The sequence below is a fragment of the Eptatretus burgeri genome, chromosome 2 (assembly GCF_056783735.1).
Source record: "Eptatretus burgeri isolate ZD-2024b chromosome 2, Ebu_testis_v1, whole genome shotgun sequence".
In the NCBI taxonomy this organism is placed as follows: Eukaryota; Metazoa; Chordata; class Myxini; order Myxiniformes; family Myxinidae; genus Eptatretus; species Eptatretus burgeri.
In genome coordinates this window covers 114,576,524-114,584,502 of record NC_140962.1, presented here as the reverse complement: position 1 = coordinate 114,584,502, position 7,979 = coordinate 114,576,524, and the positions used below count along the sequence as shown (strand labels likewise).

The window sequence follows — 7,979 nt, the reverse complement described above, 5'->3', positions numbered from 1 at the left end:
CTTTGCCTGTCTCTGTCCATACCCACTCCCTTAATTTCTGAATCCCAATTCAGCCCCAACTTATTTTTTTGATGTTTTTATTTCCACTTTTACTTCCCTACTCAAAATTCGTCCCCTAACCCCCTTTAACGTCCTTGTTCGGCTAACCTATCTCGTCACCTAGCCTACTCCCAACCCCTACGTTCCCTTCCCGGAGGGGAATTAGGGAGAGCTAGCGTCCTGCGTCAAGGCCCAACTCAAGCCTCAGGATGGCCTCCTCGGACTTCAGCGATCTTACCCAAAGTGGGCCCAGCGGCCCACAACGAGAGCGAAGGGATGGATGGTGCGGAGGGGTACACTTCCTAATCTACCCTATCCATTATCACTTAAACTACCCCGGGGCTTTCAACAAGCGCCTCTCGCTTAATCTACTGGTTCTATCAACCCGGATTCCCATCGCCTGTGTTGGTGTCCTCACAATTTCGGGCCATGCCCCCCAATTTTCCTCCGTGCCCTCACACGGTCTCATGGCTGGGACGCGTGGCTCCCTTGGCAGGAACTACCCTCTGCTGATTCTCCAGCTATGGCACCCCCGGGCACTACACTGCCTCCGAGCCTACCAGCTCCCTAAACACCGGGGAGTGCCCTCCATGGCGACTCCCCTGAAACGTTCACGTGGCAGGCTGGCGCCCCAGGCCCCTTCCCTGGGTGCCCGTGCCCAATGCACTGCCCACGCGGCTAATGGCGCCCCGGGCCCCCGCATCATGCGAACGATCAGAACCTCCGACCAGGAACAATCACCACAACTCTCAACAATTCCCCTTCAGGGACAAGGGAACGACGTTCTCGTCGACCTTCACGCCCACAACACTCGACAATCGACCGAACGAACTAAGAGCCAGGACTCTCCACACCCACGCCTTTTGTTGGGTCGGGCTCCGCCCTTCGGTCCGCCTCGTGCCCCGCCCCGTTTTTGGCTCCACCTCCCTTCTGGAAGCTTCCCAAAAAGAGGTGTGCCCTCTCGTTTCCCCCTCCCCGCGCCGTGCGGGGAATGAGGAAAGTCAGTTTTGGCTTGGGGCCAGGGAATTATTCCCCCAAAATCAGGCCCCCACCTTATTTTACCTTTGATCTCTGGCTCAAATCGCACCTCCCCCATGCCAAATCGCGGGAAAAGCAGGAGGGAAAATCTGGCGGGAGATGCCCCTTCGCACCCTGTTGCTGCTGCCTCTCCGCTCCTTTCATCCGTCCTGCGGAGATCGTGACCGCACGGTTCCCGTTGAATGGCGAGTGGCCAAGATGTGGTAGCGTAGTTGTGGAAAGTGGTGTCGTGGTGTGAATGGCGTGATTGTTGGCGTCGTGTAGTGAATGGCGTGATCGTTGAGATGTTGGTTGTGGTGATGTTCGTTGTTGTTCTTGCACCAAAATAACGACAGCAAAAGAAAAACGGCGAACTGAAGAATCGCAGCCCGAATGGTTCACATATATTCCTTCAAAACAACGGGTTTGGGCTAACTACACATGAACTTACCGATATATCTCACCTGAGTACCCTTTATAGTGTATTGCGAATTTCCACAACCGTAACAATATATATGTATGTATATGTGTATTTATGTATGTATATATATATATATATATATATATATATATATACATACATACATACATACATACATACATACATACATACATACATACATATGTATATGTATATATAATCCTGGTGTTGGCGCAGTGGTTAGGGCAGCGGCTTGGGATCCAAAAGGTCCCTGAGTTCAAGCCCCGTTGGGCCACTGAATTAATACACCAGGAGGTTGACTCAGCCTGTCATCCTTCCGAGGTCGGCGAAGTGAGTACCAGTGTACTGGGCCAGTGAATACCCCTGTTGGAATAGGTGTACCAGATCCCTGTTGCATCAGAGGTGCAAGGGTTGCGTCAGGAAGGGCATCCCGCGTAAAACCTGTGCCAAATCATTATGCGGATCATAACGAATGATCCGCTGTGGCGACCCCTAACGGGAGCAGCCGAAAGAAGAAGATATGTATATGTATATACAGTGGGGAGAACAAGTATTTGATACACTGCCGATTTTGCAGGTTTTCCCACTTACAAAGCACGTAGAGGTCTGTATTTTTTTTTTTTATCATAGGTACACTTCAACTGTGAAAGACGGAATCAAATACAAAAATCCTGAAAATCACATTGTATGATTTTTAAATAATTAATTTGCATTTTATTGCATGAAATAAGTATTTGCTCCATTAGAAAAACAGAACTTAATATTTGGTACGGAAACCTTTGTTTGCAATTACAGAGATCAGACGTTTCCTATAGTTCTTAAACAGGTTTGCACAGACTGCAGCAGGAATTTTGGCCCACTTCTCCAGATCCTTCAGATTTCAGGGCTGTCGCTGGGCAACACAGACTTTCAGCTCCCTCCAAAGATTTTCTATTGGGTTCAGGTCTGGAGACTGGCGAGGCCACTCCAGGACCTTGAGATGCTTCTTACGGAGCCACTGCTTAGTTGCCCTGGCTGTGTGTTTCGGGTCATTGTCATGCTGGAAGACCCAGCCACGCCCCATCTTCAATGCTCTTGTTGAGGGAAGGAGGTTGTTGGCCAAGATCTCGCAATACATGGCCCCATCCATCCTCCTCTCAATATGGTGCTGTCGTCCTGTCCCCTTTGCAGAAAAGCATCCCCAAAGAATGATGTTTCCACCTCCATGCTTCACGGTTGGGATGGTGTTCTTGGGGTTGTACTCATCCTTCTTCTTCTTCCAAACACGGCGAGTGGAGTTTTAACCAAAAAGCTCTATTTTGGTCTCATCAGACCACATGACCTTCTCCCATTCCTCCTCTGGATCATCCAGATGGTCATTGGCAAACTTCAGACGGGCCTGGACATGCGCTGGCTTGAGCAGAGGGACCTTGCATGCTCTGCAGGATTTTAATCCATGACGGCGTAGTGTGTTACTGATGGTTTTCTTTGATACTGTGGTCCCAGCTCTCTTCAGGTCTTTGACCAGGTTCTGCCGTGTAGTTCTGGGCTGATCCCTCACCTTTCTCATGATCATTGAGGCTCCACGAGGTGAGATCTTGCATGGAGCCCCAGACCGAGGGACATTGACTTATCTTGAACTTCTTCCATTTTCTAATAATTGCGCCAACAGTTGTTGCCTTCTCTCACCAAGCTGCTTGTCTATTGTCCTGTAGCCCATCCCAGGCTTGTGCAAGTCTACAATTTTGTCCCTGATGACCTTAGACAGCTCTCTGGTCTTGCTCATTGTGGAGAGGTTGGAGTCTGATTGATTGAGTGTGGATAGCTGTCTTTTATGCAGATAACGAGTTCAAACAGGCGCAGTTAATACAGGTAATGAGTGGAGAATGGGAGGGCTTCGAAAAGACAAAACTAACAAGTCTGTGAGCCAGAATTCTTACTGGTTTGTGGGTGATCAAATACTTATTTCATGCAATAAAATGCAAATTAATTATTTCAAAATCATACAATGTGATTTTCAGGATTTTTGTTTTGGAGTCCGTCTTTCACAGTTGAAGTGTACGTATGATAAAAATTACAGACCTCTACATGCTTTGTAAGTGGGAAAACCTGCAAAATCGGCATTGTATCAAATACTTGTTCTCCCCTCTGTATTTGTATGTATGAATGTATGTATGTATATGTGTACGTATACGTATATGTGTACATATATATATATATATATATATATATATATATATATGTATATATACATATGTGTGTGTGTGTATGTCTTCTTCTTCTGCTTTCGGCTGCTCCCGTTCGGGGTCGCCACAGCGGATCATCCGTATGATCCGCATAGTGATTTGGCACATGTTTTACGCCGCATGCCCTTCCTGACGTAACCCTGGTCGCCTCTTACGACACAGGGATATGGTACACCTATTTTAACTGGAGTATACACCGGCCCAGTATACTGGTACTCATTTCGCCGACCTTGGAAGGATGACAGGCTGAGTCAACCCCTGGTGTATTAATTCAGTGGCCCAACGGGGCTTGAACTCGGGACCTTTTGGATCCCAAGCCACTGCCCTAACCACTGTGCCAACACCAGTCTTATATGTGTGTATGTGTATATGTATGTTTGTATATATGTATATGTGTATGCATATACAGTCATGCGCCACTTAACGACGGGATTACGTTCTGAGAAACGTGCTGTTAAGCGACGTCATCGTTGTGCGAACATCATTTTTTTTGTTTGTTTTAGTTTTCGAACATCGTACTTGCACAAACCTAGACACCGAGGCTATATGGTATAGCCTATTGCTCCTCGGATACAAACCTGTACAGCATGTTATTGTACTGAATACTGTTGGCAATTGTAACACACATCCAAGAGAGACGGAAGACGCGTGAGATTTACCTTTGTGCTGTTCATGACAGCCATCGGTGTTGTTAGCAGCAGCTTACAATCTCCTCTCGCATTGATTAATTATAGAAAGGTGAATAAATAGCGTTTGGATTTTATAAATACGTAATCATTGCATCGATGTTATAATTTACAAATGAAGAAACGAGCACCTGTCAATTGTGATATATATTTTCGGAACAGTGTGAATGTTTGAACAACATAAAAAGCTTCACGAAAAACAAATTTGTGTTTTAATGTCGAAGAAGAACGATTTATTTGCGGAATTCTTCAATTGAAAGGTAATTTATTTGCTTCAAGTTAAACCTGCAAACATTGGTTCGGTTTGAAAGCCGATTTCCTTGAATCCCGATTTAGCACGATCCTGTTTTTTTTCACGATGACATTTCATGGACCTCAACGATCGCATTATAACGGGGCCACACTGTCGTTTATTATCATTATGAGGTATTATGTTCTGTACAGTGTACATAATTGTATGTGCTATTTTTATATGCGGCTACATCACTCGGCGATAGGAATTTTTCAGTTACATTGTTTTCTTCATTTTTTTTTTTTTTTTTTTTTTTCAGAACGGCAGATCCGTCGTATATGCGATCCGTCGTTGCCCGGAATGTCGTTAAACGGCGCAGGCCTGTATATATATATATATATATATATATATATATATATATATATATATATATATATATATATATATATATATATATGTATATATATATATATATATATATATGTATATGCATGTGTGTGTATGTTTTTATGTATGTGTGTGTGTGTGTGTGTGTGTGTGTGTGTGTGTGTGTGTGTATGTGTGTGTGTGTGTGTGTGTGTGTCGGGCACCACATTCCTCACCTTTTGGTCTATGTTGACCTGAATTTGGTGACCTGATATGCAAACCCTGTTATAATTTCAAGTCCTATTGATGAAAATTGAGGACTTCAGAAATTTGGCCTATATTGAGCTTTGAGCTTATTATGACCTCGAAAATAATTGGTGGTTTAATTCAGTGATCTGTTTTGAAAACTCTGTTCAAATTTTCCAGTCAATCTGATGAAAATTGATGATTTTGGAAAATTGGCCTCTGTTGATCTCTGACTGTGGTTGACCGCAAAAGAGTGACCACTTTATCACATGGTCATGTAATGTATAGTTTCAATTTCCTCTGCTGAACAGTTTTTGATCTTAACAAAACGCAGACACGTACGACGTACGACATGCATACATACGCTTCCAATTGCTTTGCCCTGCTTTTCGCTTCGCGAGTGCAGGGTATTGAGTACATACAATTGTAGACGACTTATTTGATGCACAAATAAATTTATCTACTGATGCATATCCATAAATGATAGATAGTGCTGCCCTCCGGTGGAAAACAAACAGAATTGCATGATGTTTTTGACTTATTTGTGGATGATGCATGGATTGTTGAATACTAGTACGTGCCCGTAAAAAAAAAACATAATAATAATAATAATAATAATAATAATAATAATAATAAATAAACCACACAGGCCGTTTCTTCGCTCTCACGTGCCCGTACTTGCATGACCCTAAAGTTCGATATTATTCACAGTTACGATTATTCGCAATTTATTTTTAATACCCAATTATTCAATTAGCGCCAACGTATTTTACCTTTTCGCAATGTCGTGGCAAGGAAAAACAAAAAGAGAAGAGAAGAGAGAAAAAATTTACTTCCTGGTTCGGAGCATACCAGCACTCTGATGTTCCCGAAATTTATACACCGTCTAATATGAAAATGATCATAACTTGGGCCATTGTGTTTATCTATAAATGCGCATAAGAAATTGAGAAATTATTAGAATACACGAAGTCATCACTCTCCGGAAGCCCGTACGTTGTAACCCGTAATGGGGAACGCGGCTGAGCTTCCCTTCCCTATCGGCTACGCCCACGCAACAACGTGTCTTCCCATTGGTTTGGTAAATAAATGGCCATAACTTGGGAAGCACTTGTCCGATTAATATCAAACCTTGAAAAAGCACATCCTCAGGTCCCCAGCAATATACCTGGCAAGTTTCAATTAGATCGGACCAGAGGTTGTCGAGAAACAGCGGTCACACACACACACAGACACACACAGAGATTGCTGGAATTATAGATAGATGAAGAAAAAATGGCAAAAAAGCAAAAACTATGGCACTTTGGTGGAACTCGTTTTGAAAGCCATTGATTAGACTTATTGTCTGATGTATATTCCAAGTTTTAGCTCGTTTCAGTGTATAGCCTTTGCGATATGAGCGCCAAAACATTTTGAGCGGATTGATGGACAGACTGACAGACACCAACATGAATTAAGAGGGTTTTCGTTAAAAAAAACTCAAGAATGCGGAAATAGACGCTGAAATTTGGAACATATTGTTGCGAATTTGGAAGCTTTCTGCACACAACAGCCAGGTCCTATAGATCAGCTATATCGGTAAGTATGTGTTTCTAGGTAGGGTCCCGTCCTATGTTTAATGGGTGATTAATTGTACATGCGCTGTGAGTTATTTTGATCATTAGGATTTAAATTACCAACAACAACGACAACGACACCTGCCTTCGCTTCCTTCCACCATCATCCACAGGCACCCTAACCCTAACAGCACGTACGTGGGCGGAGTCCTGTGTGCTAGGCAGGGCTTCTCTGGACGTTGGTGTGCTGGCTCCGCCACAAATATGGGCACAAGCGTTTCGTTCTGGCTTGGCTCCAAATATGGGCATAGAGCGTTCTCTCTGCCCAATGAGGGAGTGCGAGCGTGGGATAAGAGAAGCGTGGGTGGGCCAAGACGAGAGTTGTTGTTGAGAGTTGTCTTCTGGTCTTGAGAGAGTTGAGAATTGTCTGCTGTTCTTCGGTCTTCGGAAGTCTGGTAGTCTCCTGAAGCCAGTCGTCGCCTTCCTGGGGTCCCGCCAACAGAGCATCTTCTCTTGTGGCCTGTGTGCCTGCGAGCCTGTCCCGCGAGGATCGCCTGCCTGGGCTTGGAGCGGCATTGTGTGGCGGGTTCGAGTTCTGCCACACCGGATCATCGAAGACCGCACGAGGCGGAGAGGTCCGAGAATAGGCTCTGACCTCCAGCTCGCCTTTCCTCAAGCTGGAGGCCTCCAATAAAGACCTGACGGGTCCGTTTCTTTTTGGGTGTACGTTTGTGTGTTTGTGGCGCCAGTCTATTAAGTAAAACTGCATAAGTGCTTGTACATAAATTGCTATTCCTTCAGTATTCGGTTAACTCTGCCTTCTTGCATGCTCCCCTGCCCCATTATAAATAAATGTCCCTTTTGTTAAATGTTCCAGCTCGTTTCTGTGTTTCTTTCATTGGCTTGGCACGGTGTGTAGCGAGGCCGTAAATTGTTCATTTGGTCCGATGGGCCTTGGTAATCTCCGCTCGGGTTACACACGGTTCGGGCTCGGTAATGGCTCATTCCGCCCGAGGTCCGCTGACGGTGTGAATTCCCCGGTAACTTTGTCTGCGTGGGTAATTAGGTATATTGAAGTTTGGCAATTGACCCTACCCCACGCGGTTGAATTATTGGCGATTCATGGTCCAGTAAGGGACCCGTGCCTTTCGGACTTATCCAAAAGGCACG

At 44.8% G+C, this 7,979-nt stretch overlaps 1 protein-coding gene across 6 annotated transcripts in view; it reads left to right on the top strand.

Moving 5' to 3' along the window:
* NUP155 (nucleoporin 155) overlaps nt 1-7,979 on the top strand; it is a 168,911-nt gene that overhangs the window by 62,852 nt on the left and 98,080 nt on the right. The window lies entirely within an intron of this gene.